The sequence below is a fragment of the Gadus macrocephalus genome, chromosome 16 (genome assembly GCF_031168955.1).
Source record: "Gadus macrocephalus chromosome 16, ASM3116895v1".
Classification (NCBI taxonomy): domain Eukaryota; kingdom Metazoa; phylum Chordata; class Actinopteri; order Gadiformes; family Gadidae; genus Gadus; species Gadus macrocephalus.
Window position 1 is genome coordinate 29,784,419 of NC_082397.1, and position 25,295 is coordinate 29,809,713.

At 42.2% G+C, this 25,295-nt stretch overlaps 3 long non-coding RNA genes across 5 annotated transcripts; 1 reads left to right on the plus strand and 2 right to left on the minus strand.

The window, feature by feature from the left end:
- Window positions 1-1,641: 1,641 nt before the first annotated feature.
- Window positions 1,642-8,025, minus strand: LOC132474157 (uncharacterized). Of its 2 annotated transcripts, none has more exons than XR_009529592.1 (3): window positions 7,942-8,025; window positions 3,646-3,729; window positions 1,642-2,166 (listed from the first exon to the last, which is right to left on the minus strand). It is a non-coding gene; the product is annotated as an uncharacterized LOC132474157 (long non-coding RNA). The 2 variants fall into 2 exon arrangements; XR_009529593.1 differs by having other exon boundaries at window positions 3,605-3,729.
- On the plus strand, window positions 2,913-17,349 carry LOC132474152 (uncharacterized). 2 transcript variants are annotated; one of them, XR_009529585.1, is made up of 12 exons: window positions 2,913-3,303; window positions 8,520-8,545; window positions 9,903-10,113; window positions 11,802-11,878; window positions 12,007-12,078; window positions 12,230-12,274; window positions 12,668-12,709; window positions 12,871-12,903; window positions 13,040-13,275; window positions 13,911-14,070; window positions 15,321-15,445; window positions 17,110-17,349. It is a non-coding gene; the product is annotated as an uncharacterized LOC132474152 (long non-coding RNA). The 2 variants fall into 2 exon arrangements; XR_009529584.1 differs by lacking the exon at window positions 2,913-3,303 and having other exon boundaries at window positions 8,148-8,545.
- A 1,217-nt stretch (window positions 17,350-18,566) lies between these two features.
- On the minus strand, window positions 18,567-19,842 carry LOC132475183 (uncharacterized). The gene is made up of 3 exons (XR_009529828.1): window positions 19,664-19,842; window positions 18,960-19,017; window positions 18,567-18,688 (listed from the first exon to the last, which is right to left on the minus strand). It is a non-coding gene; the product is annotated as an uncharacterized LOC132475183 (long non-coding RNA).
- Between the last annotated feature and the right edge of the window lie 5,453 nt (window positions 19,843-25,295).

A 25,295-nucleotide genomic window follows, 5' to 3' on the forward strand; every position in this document is an offset into this window, starting at 1 on the left:
TTATCTCAAACATCTCAAAGCACTACTTTCAGAAACTTATTCAAAAACCCATTTGCACTGAGAAATGTAAATGTGGAAACATCCGCACCAATATCTTTAAAGACATGTACAGCTATACAAAAAATATGTGAAGGCCATGCTTACATATACAGGCCACAACTATTTTTGATATCATTTCAGAACACTGCTTTCAGTGACTAATTTAAACATCTTTGCACTGGTAGGAAATGCCCAAAAAACAGAATAAAGTGGGGGAAAAAAATCTGTAGTAATGATTATGCTGCCGCATTGTAGAAGGGAAGAAATTGAATAAAATAAAATCCCAAGTGTGCCAATGTAGTATGCAGTAAAATAAACAATGAGGCATAGCAAACACTTACGGAATGGCTTCAAATTACATTCCCCAAACATAGATGTGGACAAAGGAGATGCATGAAAGAGGCAAGTAGTTGTCTTCATCTCCGTAACAAGAAATAGTGATGGCAAAATTTACACCCAAACAGCAGAGGTGCATTTAATCGATGGGATATGTGAAATGGGCTTTTTTTGTACCTAAATCAACTGTAGATGATAAAGACTGAACCAGAGGATAGCACACTGTTTTGGAGAAAAGCACATGCTGGAGCATCGCTTATAAAGGAGCACACCTTAGAGGTTTACCTCTGAAGGTTCTCTCAGCAGCTGGGTGAGATCATCGACAAATGCTTTAAGGTAGTCATACATCATACACATTGTTGGTACCCCCGTGTTAAAACAAAAACTTGAAACTGACTAAAGTAACTATACATCTATATTTCTTAGTAATCAGACTTTTTATGGAATTTTGGAACAGAATAATTAAACAATATCACACGAGAGGGAGTGTTGTTGTACTGAATATCAGCACGGCTGTGATTCTCTTCGGTACTCGGCCAACGGCCTCATACCTACGTCCGAATCCCAGCCGTAGTACAACAGCACTCACTCCTGAGTGATATTGCTTTTATCCAACAGTTCTACAAGCACCAATCATTAGTTAACAATAATAATTAACAACATATTATGATCAGATTTCTTTGGTTCATTAATGATTTCTTTGGCTCCGCCAACACAAATAGATCCGCAACTGGACTGAACTGTTGCCAAGCAACACAAACACATTAGCATTACATTAGTAAGTAAGTAAGTAAGTAAGTAAGCTTTATTTGTACAGCGCCTTTCACAGACCAGGGTCACAAAGCGCTTCACAGTTAAAACAAAAACAATAACAATACACAGTTAAGAAGTACATACAAATTTAAGTTTAAAAGGCCAAGACAACTAGGTGACAAACATAGCAGCCCCAAGACAGCTAAGCAAAAGCATGAGCAAACAAATAGGTCTTTAGTTGCTTTTTGAAGGAGTCAACAGACTCCATCGAACGCAGAGAGAGCGGAAGATCGTTCCAGAGCCTGGGAGCAACAGCCTGGAAGGATCTGTCTCCTCTGGTCCGGAAACGAGTGCGTGGCAACACCAGCAAGACACAGTAGTCTACACATACATCTATACATAAGGTTTCTGAGAACAGCAGGACAAGTTGGCACATCAACATTCACAAACGGAAGGCTTGCGCTACTCCATCTAGGCACTTTGAGTTGTAGCCTCATACCATAATTAGGTTCCCTTGGTCCTCTTCTGGCGACCATTCTTAATTCAACTCCAATGTTATTCCTGGAAACATGTTCATATTTGCTGTGCAAAGTTAGCTGCAATCTAAGCTACAAAAAGATTGTTAATAACATTAACGGTTACGAGAACACCCGTAAAGCGGAGCGATACGTGGATAGTTAAAAGACCCAGTGCTGTTATACTCTATATCAGCACTGGAATGCCTCTTGTCCAATCAAATTACTTGGTCGGAACTGACTTGGATAATTTGTAATAATCTTCATCTTCTGCCTCAACTTCTTGTAGTAGAGCTTCTTGGCCTCTTGTGGCACAAAGAACTGCAGCATTTCTTGGAGAGTGCATTCAGATTCCATATATAAATAGTTTTCAAAAAAAAAAAATCAGGTATCCAGGACCATGTACCCGCTGAGCTACAGCCTTGACAACCTGATAGTGCTTAATTTCATAATGCATTTGATGGTGTTGCCTTTGATTCACGAATTCTCCATTCAGCCCACTGCACGCATTCTCCTTCATCTTCTGCAAGACACAAATGCAAACATAAGAAATGAATGAGAGAAATCATAACACTTAGATTTATCTGCCAGTTTACGTCTACCCGCCTGTCCAAACAACAGTGGCGGTTGTCATATTAAATCTAGGCACTAAGGCCACATACAGCTGATGCTCATGAAGTAAGGCAGATAAGAAACTGATAACTACTGATTTCTCCTTTCCTGGCACAGTCCATAACATATGTAATGAGGCTAAAAACGTATAACATTACATAACTGACGACCAGTCTAATGACCGTGAAATTTGCAGGCAGTATCGTATGATGTATGCACAAGTTAATATGCTTATCAGAAAATTTGGTATGTGTTCATCTTCTGTGAAAATAACACTTGCTGCTTCTTGCTACAAAAGAAGCGGCATTCAATTATGGTATGAGGCTACAACTCAAAGTGCCTAGATGGAGTAGCGCAAGCCTTCCGTTTGTGAATGTTGATGTGCCAACTTGTCCTGCTGTTCTCAGAAACCTTATGTATAGATGTATGTGTAGACTACTGTGTCTTGCAACAAGTAAGGGATAATGGACCACGTTAGACTATCAAAAGTTAATACACGTTCTAGATGATAATGCGGCCCCAAAGCGGAGGGCCGATCCAATGTGTTGGGGGCGCCCTTAATTAATTAAAATATACGAAACAAGCGAAATTAAACCAAACATGTTCCCAAATGGAACGGAGAAGGGAGGGGGCGGGGGATTAAAGTTAGGGCGCACGGAAACCCTCACCGTAGTACGCAGGACAATGCGACAAAGCCATCTATCCCACTCTATAGAAAATATTGAGATATATATCGTATATCGCCAGTCAGCCAAAAAATATCGGGATATCATATTTTGCCCATATCGTGCAGCCCTAATCTGAATACAGACGTCGCAAAACCTCTACATCCAGCTCTCCAACAAGAAGTTGACAACGAAGACCTTACGGATTGCACAAGCAGGCGATTTGTTCACTGATGCATTTCCAATGCAAAAACCCTGACAACCAATTGGAATACAGACGCTGCAAACCCTCTCCATCCAGCTCTCCGAGAAGCAGTTGACAACAACGGAGACCCTACAGATAACACAAGCCTGTGATTTTTTCACTTGCTCCAAATTAAACAGTAAGGGAACTCATTTCAGACAAAGCATCTTTGCACTTTTGTTTTTTTTCAAAGGTATCTGATGGGTTTGCACAAATAGGAAGTAGGCTAATTATATTTGAGGTTATCTGGCACAACATTGTGTTGGTTATTGTTGGTGGCATCATTGCATTTATTTTTTTACAAGCAGTCGCAATTGCAAGAACTAAAATATTACTGACTGGCTATGCAAACTGCAGCTTACTGATGTTTCATGAATGGTCTTAGTGAGTTAATATTTCTTTTTATGGAGTTTCTACAGAATTTGCCTGTTAAGAGTAACCTTTGCCCTTAAGAATTCAATACACGTCAACACAAAATAACCTTGTTGTCCTGGAGATGTTTTGAACAGGCATGCCAGTTTCAAGGCCCTCGTCAGGACTCGAGTGTGAGACACTGCTTCAGAGACTAAAAGGGAAAGTTGCAAGAGTAAAAGAAAAACATCAGTTACACCAAATATGTCAAACCACTTGGGTGTCTTTACCACAGTACACATAATCATGTATTTTCTTTTCTCTCTTACTACAGGCTTTTTACAATGTATAATGTACTGCACAACTAAATTGCCCAAACAAGTTCTAGCTTTTGTGAGGGAAAATATCCTTGAAATGACGGGTACATGAATTGATCCTGGCAAAAACATAAAAATGGCACCCAAGCAAAATACACAAATAAGGTAAAACGAACATTAACCTTGACGTTCCAGTTTCTGGGGAGCCTCGAGCGCCAGGTTCAAGAGCAGTTGACTGCTCGAGCTATACACTGCTCCTGAACCAGGCGCACGAGCCTCCCCAGGGAAGATGCTCATCTTCCGTTGATGTAGTTGGCAACTACGGTCGTACTGACATTTACAGCAAAGCCAGGGCTCTAAAGTGCGACCAATTTGGTCGCACATGCGACCTAATTTCTCAATGGTGCGACTAAAAAAAATCAGAGGTCGCACCGGTGCAACCAGCTGTTCAAAAAGAAAAAACCTCCAAGAAAACCACCATTGCATGTCTTTACCTTTTGTGGAAGAGGGAGGGACAGTTTATTCATAATATTGTAATGACCACAGAAGAGGCAGTGAATGAAGCATTGAATAGACAGAGATTTATTAGATAGGCCTACCTAATAAACCGTTCGAACACACAAGACCGGAAACATAGCAACGCTGGTAAACAAACCCCGAGAAGCCCAATCCCTACGAGAGCTCCCCGCGCTACGGCCACCCGGAGGCGCACAGAGCTTTTGGCCGTGATATTATATATCCAAATATTATATTACATACTATTATATTATATATAGAGCTCCGGGAGTCGCAAACGGTAACATTCACTTTATCCTCCATGCTGCAGTTCACCCCAGACTGAACTGCACTGAGTTTGACGGTTGAACGCTGATTGGCTGTTACGTTACACATGTGACTCAGTGGCCACGCTGTTTGGCGGATTGGCTGTCATCACGCAAAATTTGCGTCAAAGTTCAAATATTTCAACTCGAGCGAATTTGTTGCACCACAAATCCTCGTGAACACGCTCGCCTGTGCACGGCGAAAAATTTGCCCGATACGCGTCTATACGTTCACTTTGTATGGGATCCTGTCGCCCCGTCGGGTTTGGTGTGAATGTGAACACACAGTTTAGACAGAGAGAGTGGATGTGGAGGAGGGTGACCAGACATCCCCGTTTTGGGTGACCTGTCCCCGGTCAAAGTCCCCGCTCATAAATGGTATGTTGTGTATGAACTTATTTATCGTGTGTGTGTGTGTGTGTGTGTGTGTGTGTGTGTGTGTGTTAGGGCTGTCAAAATTGCTCAAAAATGACATTCGAATGTTCGTTTGGAAAAAAATCACGAATTCGAACTATTCGAATATCTGGTTGCCTATTTTACGCAGTTGCCGTCAATATGTCAATAATGCGACAAAACCATGGTTCAAATTAGTAGGATATATATATATATATATATATATATATATCCGTCTCGTTGAGAGTGCTGGTGGGCGGCGGCTTCCTGCTGGGCATTTCCTTACTTTAAAACGAGGGACATCGCGAACAGACGGAGGCTCATTCACAAAGCAGTTAGGCGCTTGTACCGCGGGAGTGTTTTTTCACATTTGAATATTATGAGGGACATCGCGAACAGACAGAGGCTCACTCACAAAGCAGATAGGCGCTTGTAACCGAGCGTTGGCACGTAGATATTTATATGACAAGAATGACACAAGCGTGGAAGGGAAAATAGTCTCGTTTACTTAGTACATATCAGAAGTCACCCAGTCACAGCGTGAGAGCTGGAATACCTATATCCAAGTACGGAAACCCCGAGGGGATAAAATACATTCGCTCTTCACAATACTAGTCTGTTACACTTGTACCGCAGGAGTGTTTTCGAATTTGAATATTATGAGGGACATCGCGAACAGACAGGCTCATTCACAAAGCAGATAGAGGCGCTTGTACCGCGGGAGTGTTTTTTCACATTCGAATATTAATTTTCACGTTCGAATTCGCGTTTTTGGATACATTTCGAACGAATATTCGAACTTCGAATATTCGTTGACAGCCCTAGTGTGTGTGTGTGTGTGTGTGTGTGTGTGTGTGTGTGTGTGTGTGTGTGTGTGTTATAAAAGTCAGTGGACGTTAACATTATGAAAATGTTTTCATATCTGTCATTAGTGACGCTGTAACGTTAACGTTAGCATGAGATTACCAGATGATGACATTGTATGTGGCTCTGTTTTGGAAGAGGGGGAGGTGGAAGACTGCTTTGGTAACATATGATTTTCCTGTAGGCATAGGAACATGAGACTGTTAAAAATAACAAATAAATTAATAATAAATCAATGGTTGATAGTTGTGTGTGTTAGGCTAACTTCTGTATTTTGTGTCGGGCTGTGTGGGTAACTAATGACTGTAGTAGTTATAAATGCAGACCATCTGATTAGCTGATGCCCTGAGTCATGTAGCCTATAATATTAATATACTCATATGTTTTGACTTGGTCATTATTATTAATTACATCTTGATGATATTTACGATATTTATTTATGATAATATTTAATGATTTTTCACAGCGTGTTTTACGGCATGTGACTGCAATTGAGGATAGTCCATAAGACATAGAGCCATGAGATGTTCAGTTTGAAGTTTCAGTTTAAAACACTTGCACTTTTAATTTAGATTTTCTTTTTATTTCATTTATCTTGAGATGTTTTTAGTTAGATTTCAGCTCAGTGAAGCACTTTAAGCACCAACATTTTTCAGTGAAATTACCTTTCTTGTGCAAACATTCAAATAAAGAACTATGTTGACCAGATTCTTAGTTCATTTACAAGTCAATAATGCCCATATGGGCAGCTATTTAAAAAACGTGAACCTGTGAAACTGCAGTGTTGAATGCGATAGGTCGAAAATTTGGGTGCACCTAACATTTGTGCTGGTGCACCTAAGAAAAAAAGTTAGGCGCACCAGTGCAACCAGTGAAAAAAGTTAGTTTAGAGCCCTGAAAGCTATTAATTATTTCATATTATATACAACTCTTGGTAAGTAGAATAACACGAATAGCGATCATGTTTGACTGTCGGTCTGTTAGCAACTTTAGTTCGACCATATTCGTTCATAGATGACTAACTAGATATACTAACTAACGTTAGCTTTATCATCAATGACATTCAGCTAAACTCTGTGCCAAATTGCTTATGGCTACTGCTATGCCAGGATAAGTTATTGCGGTTATCACAGCTGTGTATATTTACTTCACATTAACGTAGTCTATGTTTATATTAGACTACGTTCATATATGAGTAACATTAAGAAACAACATTGCTCATATAGCCAACTTAAAATGTCAAATTGCCAAAGAATAGCAGCTAAATATCCGTTATATCAGAGACATCTATTGCGCTCGAGACATCGTTTGATTTGATTATCAAAGTTCATGACAGGTTCTAGAAGGACATTGATAAAATATTAACGATTTCATGTTTACAAAATTGTTCGTTTGCTGTACTACAAGTAATGGAATTTTTATACCAATAATACTATGAATGTCATCCATTATATTCGTTTTAGTCCCATTTCCCAAGAAATAACGTTGTCACGGTCACGCGCTGCGTCCCTGACTAGCAGCTGAATCCCGCGAAACCGTCGCGGGGAAATCCAAATCATTAAAAATGATCAATTTACTACGGGAAATCGACCTGTGGACATGTCGGCCCAGCTACATATTGTACCATAATACTAAATAAAACCAAATATTAATGACCCCCTTCACCCAAGCCTCCACAAGGGCAAGAAAAAAATCGAATATATGCAGTATCGCGCTCACACTAACTAGACTTCTTTATATAACTTAACTGCGTGCTGAATCCAACGTATCGTAATATTATTTCCTGAAAGAAAGGACAGCACTGTTGCATTCAAAACTTTTAATCGCCAACAACGGACGTTTCCCTTTTTCAGCGTGTAATGTCCGTGAAGAAGCCAAAACACGCTGAAGGGCGCGCGGCCCGAAACGTCCGTTGTTGGCGATTCAAAGTTTCGAAAGCAACCGAGCGCTGTCCTTGCTTTCATGAAACCATAATACTCAACAACTCCATTTCTAAATTACGCTTAATTTGGAAACAATTCTGCTGCTTACCTTGCTATGCCACGTAAATCCCTTGGCTGTTGGGTGCAGCCTGCTGGCAACGACGACTAATGTGCACACTGCACAGAAGTGCGCCCCCTCATTACAAATGCATTGAACCGGAACTGAAATCACACGCAGCCTCTATTTTTTTAACCAATCTGATCAGTTGATTTACTAGTACGCCAGGTGTGGCCATAATAAGAATGCATATGCTTTTTCAACTTGAAGGGACTTTCAAATGATTACATAACTAAAAACGACATGTTATTAAATGTTAACATTCAAATACACATTCACACAGAATGCACGGTTTTAATCCTGTCAGATAAGCACACTGCAAGCCATCTCATAAATAGTATATCTTAGTTTATTACAGCTGCCTGTAGGACCTTCAACACTTCAAAGTGAATGTATTTGTATATTTATCCTGAAATAGGTCCTTAATAGGCTATACATTATTAGAAGGGGGATTCTTCACTTGCATGTGAAAGGGTTAAATGCAACTATTCATTGTTGTCACACTATGCCATCAAAACTAACTTTGTGTTTTTTTTCTTCTTCATTTGCATATTTATGGGACACTGAAGACCATTCAAAGCTCACGGCAGAAAAGGTATCAAACTTGCATTTCATAATTGTATCCGATACACACAGAGATGGCCTCTTATTGGAGTAAAAGGAGGCGAGTCTTGTCCAACGCAAGGGAGACAGAGAACGAGATTTTGCCGCAATTACATTTAAGTACAGTTAATCAGGCTGAAAATGCCCCCCCTAGCTTACCAGATCTAGCACTGTGTGGGACAACTTCAGAATTCGAGAACAGTCCTTGCCAAAACACTACAGACAGTGATGCCAGTGAAAGAGAGGATTTTAGTGGGTTATCCAGCTCTGATGAAAGTGAGCCTGAGGAAATGAGTTTACAAGCTAAACTAAAGCAATGGGCATCAACTTTTGGCATTACTCTTGTTGCAGTTACCGCTCTTCTATCAATATTGAGAGTACACCACTCTGAGCTGCCTAAAGATGCCAGGACACTTCTTGGCACACAAAAGAAAATAGCTGTGCATGCATTAGGTGGTGGTGAATATCACCATTTTGGATTGGCTAAGGGAATTTTATCAAAATTGAATTCAATCCATTTGCCTAGCTGCCTTCAGACAATTCGGTTACAATTCAACATCGACGGTTTACCCATTTTTAAGAGTTCAAAAGTTCAGTTTTGGCCAATTCTTGCGATGCTTTGATTTTCCAGACCAAGACCATTATGTTGCCATCCCTCTTCTTCACCAATCCTAATTCCTTGTCTTCTGCAATCCAAAAAAAAAAAAAAAAAAGATTTTTTTGTTATTGAACTTTTTCTTTATATAAAATACACCAGTCCTAAAATCGAATTAATGAATGAAAAAAAAATGAAAAAACGACAAATAGCCAAAAAATATATATCTGAGTGGTGACAAACTGCTGTAAATCAGCTGTGAATGATCTGAGTAGTTAGAGTGCTTCAGCTGAGTAGCATTGTATACTCTTCCTGCGAAGTGCTTTTTTTTTCTTTCTATTTTTTTGGTTTTTGAGAAGGTAATTCTGGGGAGGGGGCATTTGCCTCGAGCCCGGCAAGCCTTTGAAGATAGTTAGGTTGTAGATAGTTAGGCTTAGATAGTAGTTAGAGACGACAGGTTTCAGAGTACGTCTTCACCCAAGTTAAGCTGGTGTATGCAGTTCTCTCACCACTTATGATAGTGATTCAATTTTCAATTACATTTTAATTGTATAGCCCTTAATCACCATTACAGTCTCAAAGGGCTTAACAGGCCAAATATTTCTGAGACTGTGATCACTGTTGATCTTGCAACATACACACTATGTTATATATAACAACAATGACTGATATATAGGCCAAATATATTTCTAAGGCTTATTTTTCACACTCAAAACAGCCATTTTTTATTTTCTTTCATTCACCTCATTGACAGATGGCACAGGTGTGGAAGGTCGTCGAATTCAAAGATAGGAGCACTACCATAGTGCCAAGCAGCTGGTTGGAGGAGGCAGGGGAGTCATGGAATTGTTTCTGGCCTCCTAGTTCTTACGATCATAACCGCCTCCAGAAGGCAGTCGCGCACCACCTTCCTCCAGGTGCAGCGTGGGACGTGCACGGTGACGTGAGGGTCTTGGTTAGCTGTGGTAAGGAAAAATGCTGCTTATGAAAACGTTTCTATAAGATTCAACTTGCTAAATTTCACTAATGCATGCCATTCACTTTCAGCAACATATGTTAAGGCAATGGACTACCTGAAAAAGTCCTTACTGTGTTTAACATCAGACATACAGTCAGAGGCTGAAGACCCTATCAGAAGGAAAAAAAGGTAAAAAACAAAAAATGTTCTCCTCTCCAGAGGTGAATTGGGCCACACATTCCCGCTATCCATCAGACCCTCCCAACCCTCTAAGCCCCTTCCTTGGATAAACGACTCCCTTCAATCGATGCGCTCTAACCTCATGGGCTGCTGAGAGAGAATGGCATAAAACTAACAACCAGCACAATCAGATTTAACACAATACCAGTAACTATTATCATCTTTTGCTTACAATGTCACAGCAGCGAAAAATTCTTGTTACATTGACAAGATTCACAATACAACTGACACCTGGAAACTGTTCTCTACTTTCAAATATCTACTAAACCTTTCCCCTTGTTGGGAAAAATAACCTGCTGAGTACATCACATGTACATTATAAATATAGCTAACTCCTACCCTAGCCTGATGAGCACATCACATGGACACATTATAATATAGTCAACTCTTGCTCTAACCCAACAACACAAACATGATAATATATAGTCAGGTCAAGGCCGGAGCTGAAGGCCCCATCTCCCAGGCAGGCAGATGGTGGACACTCAGACAATGCACCAGTATCATCTCCAGAACGGGAGAGCCACATTAATTTATCACACAGGAGACATTTTGAGAGCTCTTCCCCGTTAGGAGGAACCAAGAGATACCTCTGCCCACACCAGGGGCCTGAGAGCCACATTAAATTATCACACACGAGACATTTCAGGGGGGCACTCCCCGTTTTAATTTATCACACCAGAGACACGAGGAACTCTCCCCGTTACGAAGCTCTCTCAGGGCCTGGGAGCCAAAACACACAGAACCGCACACATCTCAAACGCACACACCTCATCGAGAGGAGGATACAGCATAAGACTGCATCACACAGGGACTCTTCACCTTCTTCTGAAGCAGACCTTCCACGGAGGCGAAGCTCCAGACGAACCATCAGCGCTGATTAGGGACTTAGACATATTCGATCTCTCACGCTTTATGACTCTGTATAACCGTTGCCACTTTACTTAATAAATCCAAGGTCCTCGTGCCGATAGACTTTATTACCTCTCCGTCTCATTTTATCTGGTCCAGTAGCTAGACAGACCGTTTTTCCCAACACCCTCTTGCTACAAACCTCACAGCAGAACCTTATGCTTCATTCTTTACTGACAAAGTGGCTGCTAATAGCAGGCAGTTCTCTGAACCATCCACAGGCAACTTATCATCCCTCACTACCTTCGAAAAGCTCCTGAAAACTCAGCTCTTCCTAGAATGACTCTTGTCCTAACACTTTTTAACTTTCAATGCACTCTTCCATCTTTCTATTGCACTTAAACTTCAGACAGTGTTCGGGTGACTAGTGGCACTTTTTGGCACTCTTAGCAAGGTTTTAAATAGTGTTGTAGCTTAAATGTTAGTCCTCTTGTTGTAAATCGCTTCAGCTCAAAGGATCTGCTAAATGCATAAATGTATATGTTCTCTGTTAATATTTCTGGTGTTACCCACTGACTGCCATGACTGTCCTTGATTGTTCCAAAGGCCAAACTCACGCTACCTGCAGGAGCCAGCTGGAAGAGTCCAGACCACTAGGGGCCCGCCACAACACTTTTTTGAAGGTGCAGACCTTTAGAGTTAAACTGAACAATAATGAAACATTTTAGAAATTAAAATATGAATATTTCAGAAACGGCTGTTTGACTGCCCATTTTGTCTGAAATTAAACTGGCACTTACTATGCTTCAAGGTGTGGACACTGATGACGAGGCACCACCCCCCCCAAGGAAAACAGCACGACAATCTGTAGATGTAGGGCCAGGTAGGTAAAAATATGTTGTATGCGTTTACTGGTTAATGCCAGTACAAATGGTACTTTGAAGCACCATTTGAAACAACACCATGTTTAACACATATGTTAGAAATACCATTTGGCTCTCTTATTCAGTTTTGAAGTGTTTCATTTTTTTCAGACATCAATAGTGAGTGGCTATTTGGGCCATCGACCACCCAAAGAGGTAATTTTACTTATCAATAATTGTTCCTCATACATAGTTTTCCCCATCTTCCCCGTTGATCATTTCTTCAAACCAACACGTTTTTTTGACACATTTCATTGTTGGTCTGACTGGATGAAGGACTACCCAACTGCATACAAAGCCATTCCTCTTGTGCAGTAAAGACACACACACACACACACACACACACACACACACACACACACACACACACACACACACACACACACACACACACACACACACACACACACACACACACACACACACACACACACACACACACACGCCAAACTTCCTCGATATCAGGCTAACTGATGGTTGAACAAGTAAAACTTAAAATATTGTAACTTACACACAATAACATGACATTTTATTTATTTTTTATTCCAGCTCAATCAAATGGCAGCCAGAGACTTGAGCTACTACATCTAGGTAAGTTTTGGCGTCAGTAGAACACCTAATTTCAACATTGAACATGTATTTATGTAAATTTCTTACAAGGTAAATCTTACAAACTCTTCCTTAAATACACTACTTTGAAAAAAATATATAATCATTGGCACTTGACACTAATCAATGACTTTTGAATATAGATACAGTCCAACCAAGCCACCAGCTATTGCATGGTAAGTCGAGGAGACAAACATTCTAACCATTGTTTTCATCATTATCATACACATTATAATTAAGATGAAATGGGAAAGTACACCAAAGTACACCAAACCCCAGAAAACATTTCTAATAAGTAACTTACATGAACAGATATGGGAATATCTAAAGTCGTGGAGCTGCTTTCCAAAGTGCTGGAAGAAAATAAATTGATGAAAGCGGAAATTACCAACCTGGGGAGTGAAGTGAGGGCGCTTAGGAGAGAGATGGTGAGGCCGGTAGCACCAGAAGCTGCCGCTTCGTCCATCAAGCTGCCTCTGAGGACAATGGAAGAGTTTCAATTAGCAGAGGCTGTTATGAGAGAAACCCCCTGCGAAAAACAAAAGATGGTAGGTACAAATCTGCACTACCCAAAAGCTAGTCAAAGTATATGTGTAAATTAATAAAACCATACCTCTTCTTTCCAGCCATCCACTACATCACTCAGTATTTGTAGGAATTATCTTTCAAAACAAAATTAACACATTACTCATTATGTGAAACAGTGAGAAGTTCACCTAACCTAAATTGGTACATATACAGTATCTCACAAAACCCTAGCCATTTTTTCAAATGTTTTAATGTATCTTCTCATGGGATAACTCCATAGACATGAAACTTTGATGTAACTTAAAGAAGTCTGTGTAGAGTTTGTAGATTACGATAGATTTATTGTCACTATGGGCGCAATGGTCATGTTCATAATTAGGTGTACTCAGTTATGTGGCCAGCTGTTTAGTTGTTAATGGATGTGTTTTTAGTCATATTCTGAGGACAATAAATCTATAGTTCTCTACAATACGTATAATGACTAGTTTAAGTTATAATAAAGTTTCACGCCAAGGGTTATCCTATGAAAAGATACAATAAAATATTTGCAAAAATGGGAGGGGTGTAGGCCTATTCACTTTTGGGAGATATTGTAATTATACATGTTATAATTATCAATGTTTCACTTGTTTGTTGGTTTATTATGTCTTGTCAGATCTTAACATTCAGTCTAATTGGAGGGCACACTGCAGAAGAGGCCGTAAGAAGGATGTTGCAGAGTGGCCTAACAAATAACCTGGCGTGTCGCTTCAACTGGGCAGGGAAAGGCTTCAAGGAAGCCTTTAAAAGCACTGTCCTTAGTGATGTACTGTTCGGTATGTTTGTCAAAACTCAGTCACACCACGCAAGCATTAGACACAGATACCACTGATTAAAATAAATGCTTTTAAACCAGCAAGTCGATTTTTTAATATGCACTATGGGTAGTCTTCTGAGCTATGCTTATTTCATGTAAAATCAGAAAAAGTCCATTCATAGGCTACTATGCGATCTCAGTTTTGTGTCCAGATGCAGCAATGCTTTTAACACTGACAATATTCTGCACTGCACTCTTGGACTATCCGTCAGCACTAGAACACTTTTACTATCTAGCTATCTTGCACCGAAAGCCTACATTCACATAAGAATGTAACAACGCGCTACTCCGCTAGCATTGGCTACGAGTGGTATGTCGGGCTACGGGCATACATGCCCGTAGCCACGACGCTGAAGTTGGAATCCGATTCGCAGCATCCGATTCGGCTTGAAAACCACTTAGAATCTTCAAATCGGTCCTGATTGAAAACCACTACACCTAAACTCTTCAAATCTGGACTACATTATCACAGTAAGGCTATACATTATGTAAAACATAGTTTCAGATTTTTGAAACCTTTACCCTATTTGTGAAAATGCAATGCGGTCTGGACCCCTAAATGAGCCTGTATTGCATTTTCACAAATAGGGTAAAGGTTTCACAAATCTGAAACTATGTTTTACATAATGTATAGCCTCACTGTGATAATTTAGTCCAGATTTGAAGAGTCTAGGTGTAGTGGTTTTCAATCAGGACCCGTTCTAATGCAGTCTGGACCCCTAAAAAGCATTAAAATGAGCCTGTATTGCATTTTCACAAATAGAAAAAAGGTTTCACAAATCTGTAACTATGTTTAATATAATGTATAGCCTCACTGTGAAAATTTAGCCCAGATTTGAAGAGTCTAGGTGTAGTGGTTTTCAATCAGGACCGATTTAAAGTGGACCAGCTGCCGAATCGGATGCTGCGAATCGGATGCCAACTTCAGCGTCGTCCCGTAGCCTACCAATTTAACCCTGCATGCATGCATTCTGTAATCAAAGAAGTAACTGGGATGGAGTCGATGTGGTAACCCATAGTGCAGTAAAATGAGACTGAGAGGACAGTGAAACCACTGCACTGCGCACCAGCGTTAAGGGTCTGTGGTTAGGAAACAAATTGCTGACTTTTTGCCTGGTGCACTATGCAAAAAATGGCCATGGCCATGTTACAGCTTACCGTCGCCATGTTGGTAATTCTTGACCGGGTTTGTTTCTTTCTTTCTTTCAGCTGCACTCCAAAAACAGCTGCCAGGGACCACCCATATTGTTTTTTCAGGGACACTGAAGAAGTGGCTTAAATATGCACCGGAGAGAGAGGGAGGTGGAGGGAGGCGAACAAATGAACGCGATCAGGTAGGCCTATGTACGCTTGTTCCACACACCATGCGTCCTTCAAAGGATGAGCGTCGCGAGTGCGACTCTGGTCGACTCTGGTCGCAGGTCTTAACGGACGGACCCAAAATGCATTTCGAGAGCGCAATGCTATGGAGCCAGTTTCCTGCCATAATTCCAACCTGAAAAAAAAAGTTTTGAAGACTTGTAAGTCTGGGTTTGAAAACTCAACACCTTGTAAAAAAAGGTTTTGCAACACTGACAAAAGAGATTATAACCTGCAAAAAATTCAAACAAAAATTCAAACATCTGTAAACATGATTTTGTGTTCTATTTTATCTTCTTCATCATTTTCACCAACACATTTTCAAAGTTTTTCTTTTTATCACAAACATGTTTTCAAAGTTCAAACAATATCACCAGCACATTTGCAGAGTTTCAAATCTGGCACTGTTCTAACAGTGTATTTCATTGGTTCCCGGTTTTGAAACCTTGTAAATGGGATTATGCAAACAGGTGTTCATAGATTGAGAAATACGTTTTGAAAGGTTGAATATTTATTTTTTAAAAACATGTAAAGTGTACGTTTACGCCATTGCAATGTCTTTTTTCAGAACTGACTTTTCAGAGATTTGACCACACAGGCGCATGCTTTGAGTCACGTGAATATTGGCAGCGTTCTGTCGCGCATTCGTTTTGAAACTCCTCCTGACAGTCTGAAGAAAAAGAAAACGTTCCTGGGGGCGGGACCATTTAGCTCTAAACCTATTGGTTGCTCTCGGCTGACGTACATTCCAATAACATGTGTCGTTCACCGGCCTGTGCGTGATTGACAGTGCTCTGCCAATGACAAAAATGTGATTGGAATGTACGTCAGTACATTCCAAGCGGTCAGACAACTATCATACCGTCGCAGTCCACCGCCCAGACTCCCCCCATCCGCGCCAACACCCGCATGGGGAGGGACGAAGGATGTACATGTGCCGTTCACCGGGCTGTGCGTGATTGACAGTGCTCTGCCGATGACAAGAATGTGATTGGAATGTACGTCAGCCGAGAGCAAGCAATAGGTTTAGAGCTAAATGGTCCCGCCCCCAGGAACGTTTTCTTCAGACTTTGACTGTCAGGAGTTTCAAAACAAATGCGCGACAGAACACTGCCAATATTCACGTGACCAGAGAATGTCTATTATGGCTTGCGCCTGTGTGGTAAAATCTCTGAAAATTCAGTGCTGAAAAGTCACTTCTGAAAAAATACATTGCAAGATGTTCATTGTCAGAACAGTGCCAGATTTGAAACTCTGCAAAGGCGCTGGTGATATTGTTTGAACTTTGAAAACATGTTTGTGAGAAAAAAAAAATACTTTGAAAATGTGTTGGTGAAAATGATGAAGGAGATAAAATAGAACACCAAATCATTTTTACAGTTGTTTGAATTTTTCTCAGGTTATAATCTATTTTTTCAGTGTTGCAAAACCTTTTTTACAAGGTGTTGAGTTTTCAAACCCAGACTTACAAGCCTTTTAAACATTTTTTTTCAGGTTTGAATTATGGCAGGAAACTGGCTCCATACAATGCAAGTCACGGACGCATGGCGTAGTTTGAAACAAACCTCATTCAGTCGTATTGCTGGACTCATTTTGTAGCCTTTACCGCTTATGTTAATATTCCTCTATTTATTTTCAGGCGCCGCAGGATCCTCGACCATGAATGAATGTGTGTGTGTAAATAATAATTATATTCGTTAGAATAAGTAGGGTTAATTGGGTTTGGGTTGTTCGTGTTCGGTTATCACGTTCTGTTGTTCATTATGGTCGCCACCGTTGTTGTGTCATGTTTGTTTGTTGGGTGCTCTATGTGAGAGGATTTTAATAAAAGTAGTCTGCGTCGAGGGGTGTACGGGGCGCAGAACTACAGTTAAATAAAGCCTGACTGTGCGTTTCTTGGCCGCCGCTACAATATGTTTGACAACAATAGCCTATGTTCTGTGTATTCATATATTCATTAGAGCCTTGAAGGAGTTTCAGTAGCCCTAAAATCCTAATTTAATTGTAGAGTCATATCATGATGTCCTTTAAATAAATCGGTGAGTGAAGAACCAACATCGACCAAAATTCGACCATAATCACTAGTTGAATAAAGGTTGAAAAGGGATCGACGCGCCGTCGTCGTTCGCCTCCCATTCAACGTTGAATCGACGATGGACAGTATGAGCAAACTGCCGTTGAATCGACGCCCGGTCTCAACGCTGATTCAACATGTTTTGGTTGAAAATGCGGAGGTTGATTCACCGTTGATTCAACGCTCTTTTGCTGTCTGGGGAGCGTGTGGCTGAGATGGGGAGATGGAGAGGGTGAGCTTGGTGTGCCAGCTAGTCCTGCAGGGCTAGAGAGAGCGAGAGAGCCGAAAAAGAGTGAAGGAGAGCGAGAGAGAGGGAGAGAAACAGGAATTATAATCAACCTTCAATTCAATCACACAAGCCCAGACCAACACTACCCACACCATTAAACAAAAAGGCAGTCACTGATCGATCAAAAGTCTGAGAAAGAGCAAGAGAGAATATATGTAAATAGAAAAGTATGGACATAGTATGTAATACCTTTCACTGCTTAATGATTGGAAGGTGTGACTGAGATGGGGAGATGGAGAGGGTGAGAAGGAGCCAGCTAGTTCTGCAGGGCTAGAGACAGAGAGACAAGTGTATTGGCTACGATCTTCGTGAGCACCAAAAATAAGTAAATACTTAGCAACATGGACACAGTATATAAACCTTTCAAGTATAAAGGTCTCCAACAGCTGTCCAACCACCACCTCCTGATAGAGAGCATGTCCCCCTGAAAAGTAAAGTTATGCTTTAAATGACTTCATAGCCTAATACAAATCCATGTTGCAGTACTGTTTAGCAGTGTACTATGGCAGTGTAAATTATTGTGAAGATGTAGCCATCTCCTCCCATAAGTGCAGTACCTGAAGACAAAGTAATGTGTATGACCTATGATGCATGTTAATTGTAGCCTCCAGTAAGGATGACTAAATTATTAAAAGCCTTATATTTCATGCTACACATCTGATTGAGATTTGAAAGAACTCACCTCACTGAAATCATATTGCTTTTGAGGGTAGAATACATTGCGTACTGAAATTAACATACAAATGAGTTAGTTGTTTTACAAACTAGTCATCAGTCATCATTTCTGAAAATAATGCATCTCACCAGCAGCATAAACACCCCACAGCTGTTGCTCTGATACTGGTGAGGTGCGTCCTGTGGTGGTAAAAGGGGAATGTGATTTGTCAATGATTCTTATTAGTATATAATGCCTATAAACTATAAAGTGATATCCACCCTCATTTTGTAGCTACATACAAAAAGTGCACAATGCACTTTCAACAAGCATTTAGCAGCAACCAGGGCCCATCAGCGTCACATAGGAACACTTCATTAAATCATAATAAACAATCTAGAGGCCTGCCTGTCTACCAGTGAATGCTACTCTACGAGATGCAATGAATCGTGCGCCAGCCACACGTTTTACCTCGTCAGCCAAGTAAAGTCCCTTCCATGGTCCATTGGACAAAGCATGTGCCAGGGTACTGAAAAGGTTTGGAAGACGTGTAAGTTGCAATTCATATGCATCATCATCAACACGCATTCAGTACACACTACGCTTCGAATTAAAAGTACATGTTTTCCTAAACGTTGGTCATCAACGAGGTAATAAAGTAGTAACTAAGGGCACATCTGTCATCTGTTTTTCAGAGTGCTAACGATCTTTATTCATTTGTTGCGCCGCGACCGAACTGACAGAATTCTCTGATATGCCATGCATGTAAACATACTAGTTAGTTTAGACATACTAGTACGTTTACATGCACAGTTTAATCCGATGCGTGTGTCACCACAACGAAGCAGAGTGGCCGCGATTTCATGCCAGCTGACACCTTAACATCCAATTTAACAATGTACTTTGGTAATGTTAACCTTACAGTAAAATAATCGGCAAAGCCTTCGCTGCGAACTTTACCCTCTACCTACAAACCGTCTTAAACGTTGCTGATTTCTGAATAGTATATGCAACGTTTATGGACGATAGCATAGCATTCGCTGCTACCGAACCATGCTTGTCACGAGTATTTATATCGGATTCGAATTCGGATACAACGATACCACAGCTAAATCAGTGATTTAAATGAGAATACTTCACAGCCAATGTTGTCAAATAAACAATATCATACTTACTGACATAATCTCTCATCATAACCCTTTCGTTTTTCTGGAAAGTTACTACGAGGTAAAACCGCCAAAAAAGGAAGGGTAGCATACCCAGCATGCCTTGCGAAACTCACTCACCTCTTCTTGATTGATCGATGAAACGCTACAGGAACGCCTGATGGGCGTTTTTTTGTCATGACGGGAACGCCCGATGGGCGTTTTTGTGTCATGACGGGAACGCCCAAGCCTGCAGCTGGACCCTTCTCCCTCCGTCAGCCTCCGTTGACTCCCATTCATTTTCCTGAAAGTACTGGCGGCCGGTGGATAACATGGGTTTCAATGGGAGAGAGGAGGAAAATCCTCCTCTGAGTGGGTGGGACCTTAAGGGGTCTGATTCGCGCAAAAATCTATCCGTCTGCGCTATGAACCAATAAGCAGGATGATCCTTGGATGTTGAGCAGTGTTGCCAGATTGGTCCGATTTCCCACCCAACTGGGCTACTTTTAACCATGTTAGGCTGGAAAAATTATCATTGGGCGGGAAATCTGACCAATCTGGCAACGCTGTCGATAACAAACCCGGTCTGCATTGCCGCGGTGCTCAGTCTGAGAGACGCAGAGCAAGTGAAATCTGCGATAGCGAGATCCTAAATGCACGATGGAAACATTGGAAACGGGGGACATTGTTAACGTCTTATTACAAAAAGCATTCCATTCATTCAGTTACAGTGCTAAGTTAGCGACCAAAGAAAGTAGAGGTAGACCACTTCCCAAAATCAAGGTCACCAGAAGTGATAGGTCGATTGACAAACACAGAGCTTGTGACATCCGTGAACAATACGCATGCTCCATGTTCGCCAAGATACTTATCGAGTCTTAAATACAAAATGGCGTCGAAGGATGCACTACTGATGGTATTGTGTGTATAAAATGTCATTTTTAATAAACAATCTATACACTTACAAAGTTATCAGTGCCTTGTTTTATATTTTAAGACCCTTATTATACTACCAAAGAAGTGTCGAGCTACCTCTAGCCTTTTAAGTGGTTTAAAATAGTGATTTTGTTTTTACCATGAGACGATGCCCCCATGATTCCAAGTTTATAGTGTGGATTCTACCGATGGTAGAATCGGCTGAAAACAGCCTACTTAAGAATGCGTCTACATGCGTTTTTTCTCCCAAACGAACATACCATCTCGTTATCATATTAAACATATCCCAGATACACTTTACACCGGATTTATCCTTTAACATTGTTCTTCCCTAGGCCATTTTTGGGTCCAGAAAAGGAATCAATTGTGATGCGTGTCATTACTGCAGGCTTTGAAGTCTGCCATACAGATTTTGGACTTTGGGGGACATCTGTCATGTCACGCAAAGTTTGTTAATTCTGTTGAGCCAAGTTAATACCACTCATGTCATTCACTTCCTGTTTTATTTTGTAGTTCCCTTTTCCCTCTCGTTTCAGGCACTTGACTTTCTCAACTGTGATTGCCTCCCCGGTCTCTGATTCGTCTCACCTGTGTTCCCCTCCCTCATGTATAAATAGCCCTTGTTTTCCTTTGTCTAATGTCAGTTCGTCTTGCGTCCCTAGCGTATTGTCAAGCCTCAGGATTTGTTCGTTTTTGACACTTGCAGACACTACTGTATTTAACTGTTTTGTATACTCCTAAGCGAGCACCTTTTGGTTATAGTTTTGTATCCTCCATGAGAGCGTTTTTTGTTACCTTTTTATAGTAAAGCGTTTTGGTTTAAACATACTGCCGTCTTCTGAGTTTTGCTTCTGAGTCCTTGTCCCTGAGTCAAGTCGTGACAGAACGAACTGACCATAAATATGGACTCAGCAGACTCGGAAGTGGTGAAGCTAGCCATGCGAGCCCAGGGTGCTCGTCTACATGAGCACGAGCAACACCTGTCCTCCATTAACCAAGGACTGCGGGTTCTCACCGAGCAACAGGGGAATTTCCAGTCTTCTGTCACCGAACAAGTAAACCTCCTGACAGATCAACTCAGTTTTCTCATTGGACACGTTAAGGCTGATCCCTCAGCTTCACTCCCTGCCATGACGCCTACGCCTGCTTCCGAGAACACTGCTGCTTTGGACCATGCCCGGTTCCCGTCTACTGGACTTTGGCTGGCTGCTCCAGATAAGTTTTCCGGAGACTCAGGGGACTGTAGGCCATTTTTGGTGCTCTGTGACTTACATTTTAAACACAACCCAGCTGCATTTGTTTCCGACCAGGCTAGAATAGCTTTTGTTATGTCCCATTTGACGGGTAGAGCAGCAGCATGGGCAACGGTAGAATGGTCCAGAGACTCAATTGTTTGCCAAACACTCTCCAGGTTCACTGACACCATGAGCCGAGTTTTTGATCACTCCTCCCCAGCTAGGGAGGCGTCCAGGGTGCTAATGCAAATTAAACAGCACAATCGGCCAGTCACAGACTATGCCATTGAATTCAGGACTTTGGCTGCAGACAGTGGGTGGAACGACCCTGCCTTAATTGATGCCTTCATGAATGGACTCACAGACTCCATCAAAGACCAGTTGGCGCCCCTAGAGCTTCCCACCGATCTGGATATAATAATCTCCATGGCCACTCGCATAGACAACCGTCTTCAAGAAAGGCGCAGAGAAAGACTGCGCACTTCTGCTCCCTTTCCCAGGACGGCCTGGACGCCACAGCTCCAGCCTCAACCTTCTCCGGGGAGACCAGCGCTCACTAAGGTTCCTGAGGAGCCCATGCAGTTGGGCAGGGCTAAGGTCACACCCGAGGAGCGACAGCGTCGTAAACATGAGGGCTGCTGCTTCTACTGCGGCCAACCAGACCATCAGTGGTCATCATGCCCAGCAAAAGGGCAGGCTCGCCGGTGAGGAGGAGAGCGCTGGCGAGCCGACCCCCTGTCTTCAACTTCCCTTCTCGTCCCCTGACTCAAGTCCAGGTATCTGCTCATTACAAGACTCTCACTCGGAAGGTGCTGGTAGACTCTGGAGCGGATGTAGATCTCTTGGACTGGGGTATGGTTAAAAGGCTTAGCATTAAGACTGAGATCTTGCCTCGACCCATCACAGCCAGGGCTCTAGATGGTAAAATCTTATTCAATGTCACCCATGTCACAGAACCCATCACACTTACGTTCGCCGATAAACACACAGAAGACATAAGGTTCCATTTATTCAACTCAGCACTGTACCCACTCATATTAGGCTTCCCATGGCTGACCAGACATAACCCCCATATAGACTGGAGATCGGGCAGGATCAAGGAGTGGGGATTAGATTGCCGCGAGTTGTGTTTTAGAGACAATACTGGTAAGATAGACCAGGTTCACGAGACCGACACTAGTCTAACTGTCAATCATGTCCAGACCAAGACTGAACCAATCGAGCATGATTGTGACTCTGACTTCCCAGATTTCACCAAGGTGCCGCCATGTTATCTTGATCTTAAAGAGGCGTTCAACAAGGCTAAGGCCACATCACTTCCCTCACATAGGCCCTATGACTGTGCCATAGACTTGTTCCCGGGGGCTCCCATCCCCAAGGGCAGACTGTACTCTCTTTCAGGTCCTGAGAAGGAGGCCATGACTGAATACATCAAATCCTCGGTGAAGGCTGGGTTGATTCGGCCTTCCTCCTCACCGGCGGGAGCCGGATTCTTCTTTGTAGGGAAGAAAGATGGGTCTCTCAGGCCCGGTATCGACTATGCTCCATTGAATGAAATCACTGTTAAAAACAGGTACCCCCTCCCACTCATCTCCTCTGCTTTTGAACTTTTACAGGACGCCAAAATATTCACTAAGCTAGATCTCCGTAATGCTTACCATTTGGTTCGAATCAGGGAGGGGGACGAATGGAAAACAGGTTTCAACACACCTCATGGACATTATGAGTATCTTGTGATGCCTTTCGGCTTAACTAATGCACCTGGTGTCTTCCAAGCTTTTGTAAATGATGTGCTTAGAGATTATTTGAACAGATTTGTTTTTGTATATCTGGATGACATTTTGATATTTTCCCCTGATGAAGAGGCTCATGTCCAGCACGTCCGACAGGTCCTCCAGAAGCTTCTGGAAAATCAATTGTTTGTGAAAGCTGAGAAATGCGAATTTCATGTGAACACTACCTCATTCCTAGGGTTCATCATCTCAGAGAATAAGGTCCAGATGGACCCTAGCAAGGTCAGTGCTGTGGTCAATTGGTCTACTCCAACCAGCTGCAAAAAGTTGCAACAGTTCTTAGGGTTCGCTAACTTTTACCGGAGGTTTGTTCGAAATTTCGGTGCCATTGCGTCCCCTTTGCATGCTCTCACCTCTTCCAAGGTTTGTGTGGAATCCTCAGGCGGAGCGAGCCTTCCAACAGCTGAAGGAAAGGTTCACCACGGCTCCCATACTCACGGTTCCAGACCCGCGACGGCAGTTTGTGGTGGAGGTGGATGCCTCAAATGTCGGCATTGGAGCCATTCTGTCACAGAAGTCGGCCAAGGACAACAAACTCCACCCTTGTGCCTTCTTCTCACGTAAATTGACTCCAGCTGAGAAGAACTACGACATAGGCAACAAGGAACTTTTAGCAGTCAAAGTTGCATTAGAGGAATGGAGGCACTGGTTGGAGGGGGCGGAGCAGCCTTTTTTGGTCTGGACGGACCATAAAAATCTTGAGTACTTAAGGAATGCCAAGAGACTTAACTCTCTCCAGGCCAGGTGGTCCCTCTTTTTCAATCGCTTTAACTTCTCACTTTCTTACAGACCTGGGTCCCAAAATACCAAGCCTGATGCTCTGTCCCGTCTGTATGATCCTGAGCCTGCTGCCAAGGAACCTGAACATATCCTACCACTTAACAGTGTGGTAGGAGGAGTTACATGGCAAATAGAATCAGAGGTGAAGAGTGCTAATGGGGTGAGCCCGGCACCTAGTGGTTGTCCTCAAGACCGGTTGTTTGTCCCAGTGTCCCTCCGTCCACAGGTTATCCACTGGGCTCACACGTCGGTGCTCACCTGTCATCCAGGGGTAAGAAGAACTGTGTTTTTCATTAAGCAGAGGTTCTGGTGGCCGGCCATGGAAAGAGCAGTCAAGGAGTACGTGGGGGCTTGTCCGATCTGTGCACAAAACAAATTCTCTTCCAGAGCACCGATGGGACTGCTTCAGCCTCTCCCTGTCCCACACCGCCCCTGGTCAGATATATCCATGGACTTCGTCACCGGTCTCCCCTACTCGGAAGGTAACACCACTGTGCTGACGGTGGTAGACAGGTTTTCTAAAATGGCTCATTTCATTGCTCTACCCAAGCTCCCCTCAGCCAAAGAAACAGCAGACGTTATGATGAACAATGTTTTCAGGCTCCATGGGTTCCCCAGAGACATTGTATCGGATCGTGGACCGCAGTTTATTTCCAAGTTTTGGAAGGAGTTCTGCCATCTCCTAGGTGCCACCATCAGTCTCACTTCCGGTTATCATCCTCAGTCTAATGGTCAGACTGAGAGGCTTAACCAGGAGCTGGAGACCTGCCTCCGCTGCTTAGTCTCACAGAACCAGGCCTCCTGGAGTAAGCACCTCACATGGGTAGAATATGCCCACAACACACTTCCTACCTCTGCTACAGGGCTCTCACCCTTTCAGTGTGCTTATGGATATCAGCCTCCGTTGTTTCAAGAGAC